The sequence below is a fragment of the Chelonia mydas genome, chromosome 2 (assembly GCF_015237465.2).
Source record: "Chelonia mydas isolate rCheMyd1 chromosome 2, rCheMyd1.pri.v2, whole genome shotgun sequence".
Classification (NCBI taxonomy): Eukaryota; Metazoa; Chordata; order Testudines; family Cheloniidae; genus Chelonia; species Chelonia mydas.
The window spans coordinates 4,236,598-4,240,303 of NC_057850.1; the positions used below are offsets into that span (position 1 = coordinate 4,236,598).

At 46.1% G+C, this 3,706-nt stretch overlaps 1 long non-coding RNA gene across 2 annotated transcripts; it reads right to left on the bottom strand.

Moving 5' to 3' along the window:
- Positions 1-834: 834 nt before the first annotated feature.
- On the bottom strand, positions 835-3,193 carry LOC122464198. 2 transcript variants are annotated; one of them, XR_006288138.1, is made up of 2 exons: positions 2,772-3,193; positions 835-1,182 (listed from the first exon to the last, which is right to left on the bottom strand). It is a non-coding gene; the product is annotated as an uncharacterized LOC122464198 (long non-coding RNA). The 2 variants fall into 2 exon arrangements; XR_006288139.1 differs by having other exon boundaries at positions 835-1,185.
- Positions 3,194-3,706: the final 513 nt, after the last annotated feature.

The window sequence follows — 3,706 nt, forward strand, 5'->3', positions numbered from 1 at the left end:
GATTGGAAATTGCGCTGGCCCAAGGTCTGGGGTTTACTATATTCAGCTCTGGAGCGGTCCTGAAGGATCCAGACTAGACGGAGGATTCAGTGACTGTTTTAACATTGTGTATCCTGCCAACCACCAATGCTAGACACGCACACGTTACACCATCTGAATGGGAATCTCAGCTTTCCTGCTTAAACCTGTCGTAGGCGCAGACATAGCCTGACATATCAGGCCTCAAAGTCATGCCATTTTGATTAGCATTTTTTTCTTTTCTGTTTCTGAGATGATTTCAGTAGCTGTGGTCTTGACAGCACACAAACTGTTTTTGTTTTAAAGAAAGAAATGCTTCATGCCATCTCCTGGAATCTCACCGTTGGGATTGTATATAGCATTAATCTCTGACCCGAGGGGTGAAATCTCAGCCCCAATGAAATCAATGGCAAAACTCCTATTGACTTCAGTGGGGCCAGACTTTCATCCTAACAGTACATGGGCAAAATCAAGATGCAATTAAAGTGGAGGGGGAGGCCAATCAAGATAGTACTCAGAATGACATGATTCTTGAGATCTGATAGCTCATGACACGCTCCGGATAGGAACCCTGGTGGGACCGGTACAAGCATCTTCAGGACCAGTAAACTTTTCCCAAGCTCTGGTCAGGGACTAGTGATCAGAGAAAAAAGGAAAACCCCAGCATCAATACACAAAGCACAAAACATACTAAGGTTGGCGGTAATTGGATACATCGGGGTGTTTAAGCCCTAATACTAAAATATATTTCTCATTAATCTGAAATGTTGCTCTATCAGAATATGATCATTTCCCCTAATGAAGCCATCTCCATAATTGAATAGAAGTGCTTTGTATACATGCAATAAAAGGCAATTAGCATGAAATCGTAACAGTCAAATCAAGTAATTAAGCTACAGGGCTAAAAGCGACAGTAAAAAAAGTTCCTTTCCATTTTTATTGATCCACTCTCCAACCGTAGCTCTAGTGCAAGGTCATGAAGAGGAATCCTAAAAATTGCTTACAGACTTGCCAAGCAGAGAATGGATTCTTACTTTAATGATCCCATCTGTACGGGATGCGATACCTCCCTTTTGCTGGAAATGCTATTATGCATTGACGTTCTCTTCTTTTTTCCCACCCCTCATTTATTGATGTTCGTGGGATGCCTGACTGTTGTTTCATCTGCTGAAGAATGACTGGAGAATGCCTTAGGACAATTAATTATTCTATGCTGATATAAAGAGAGATCGAGCCTGACTCTCTCTTCAGTTACACTGGTGTAAATCAGGAGCAGTGTTAGCGTAGTCAGTAAGATTATACCAGTGTCAAGCTGAAACTTCAATGGGCTTTGGATCAGACCCAGAGTAAAAAGCAGATCAGACTCACAGTAACGAATGCTGCAGTTTAAGGTTGCAAAATGAATTTGGTCATTATTTAATATTGGAATGTAACACTCTAGTCAATACAGCAGATGGTCCATACAGAGGATAATGGCCTGCAGCAGCTATCAGCTAACTCCTTTAGCTCAAGTGGTACAGGCCTGTGCATTTGGTGCTGAAGCTGAAAGGTTCAGTCCTTGTGGATGTCCCAGGACAGGATTGTTACACTCACAAAGTACCGCATGGGAGTATAATGAGCACAGCTACAGTCTCTGCTCCACAGAGTTTACACCCTAAGTAGGATACTATGATGTGACAGAGTGAGAGACCTCTAGGCTGGATCATTGCAATAAGAACATAAGAATAGCCACACTGGGTCAGATCAATGGTCCATCTAGACCAGTATCCTGTTTTCTGACAATGGCCAGTGCCAGATACCAGCATCCCCTGGCAATGAGTTACACAGGTTGAATTTCATCTGCCATTTTCTGCCCAATCACTCAGTTTTGTGAGATCCCTTTGTAACTCTTTGCAGTTAGCTTTGGACTTAACAACCTTGAGTAGTTTTGTATCGTCTGCAAACTCTGCCACTTCACTGTTTATCCTTTTTCCAGATCATTAATGAATATGTTGAACAGCACTGGCCCTAGTACGTACCCACAAGAACTAGGGGTCACCCAATGACATTAACAGGCAGCAGGTTTAAAACAAACAGAAGTACTTCTTGACACAATGCACAGTCCAACCTGTGGAATTCCTTGCCCAGGGATGTTGTGAAGGTCAAAACTATAACTCCGTTCAAAAAGGAATTAGATAAGTTCATGGAGGATAGGTCCATCAATGACTATTAGCCAAGATGGGAAGGGATGCAACCCTATGCTCTGGGTGTCCCTAAATCTGACGGGACAACAGAGGATAGATCGCTGGCTAATTGCCAAGTTCTGTTCATTTCCTTTGAAGCACCTGGCACTATCCACTGTCGGAATACAGGATACTGAGTCAGATGGGCCATTGGTCTGACCCAATATGGCCGTTCTTATGACCTTTCTGTTTATCTCTCTCCACTGTGAAAACTGACCATTTATTCCTACCCTTTGTTTCCTATCTTTAATCAGTTACTGATCCGTGAGAGGACCTTCCCTCTTATCCCATGACTGCTTACTTTCCTCAACAGTCTTTGATGAGTGATCATCTCAAAGGCTGTCTAGAAGTCCAAGTACCCTATATCCACTGGATCACCCTTGTCCACATGTCTGTTGACCCCCTCAAAGAATTCTAGTAGATTGGTGAGGCATGATTTCCCTTTACAAAAGCCATGTTGACTCTTCCCCAGCAAATCATGTTCATCTATGTGTCGGATAATAGCCTGTTGTCATGGGATGCTCCACTCACCGCTTGTCTGGCACCTCCTCCTGGTCACTCTGATTAGCTCTTGAGGTAGACTCCCCCATCCGCAGTTTGCTGTCGCTGTCTCTCTCACTGGTCTAAAGCTCCACCCTGTGGCTAGGTCATTCAGGGGTCACCCTTCTGGGGTACAGTCCATCAGCAATCCTAGGCAGTCTTCCCATTCACTGCCCCAGTTTGATGCCACACCCTTGGTGGCTGGCAGAAGAACCCGGGCCCACCCTCTTCTCTGTATTCCAATCCAGGGACCCTCAGCTCAGCAGTTCCAGGCTTCCTCTCTCTACCCTCACTGTTCCTTCCCTGGACTGCTTCCTATCACTCTGGTTCCCTTCCTGGCTCTGGGTGTACCAGCTCCATACCCTCTTCTCAAGGAGTACCTGCTTGCTGTCTTACTGTCTGTCTGCAGTCTTTCCGAGCACCCTCATTAGGAGCCCACTACCTGGCTTTATAGGCCCCATCTGTTCCTGCACAGCTGGGCCTGCTCACAATCACTCAGTTCCCTGCTTCCCAGCTCCTCCAGGTGCACCCTGCGGAGTTGATTGGCCTGCCTGACTGCCTTAACTGCTTCCAATCTTGTGTGGGATGGACACCCCACCACACCTGTTGTGACCACGGAAGCTCTGAGATAACTCATGCTGGTGCAGAACTAGGCAGCCTGCTTGCTAAGCACCCCAGGACCCTGATCCTGTGCTCGTTGGTGTCAATGGCAAAATTCCCAGTGACTCTGGAGGTGCAGGAGTGGAGTTTGATATTTACAGAAGAGGACACATCACCTTGGTGATCCAGCCCCCATATTGGCTCCCCGCTGAACCCCAGGTCAAACTCAAGGTGATGGTCCTGCTTTGCAAAGCCTCCTGCGAGCTGGGACCAAGCTACCCAAAGAATTCCTTCTCCTCCCATGGACTCCTAAGGACAGGGGAGCC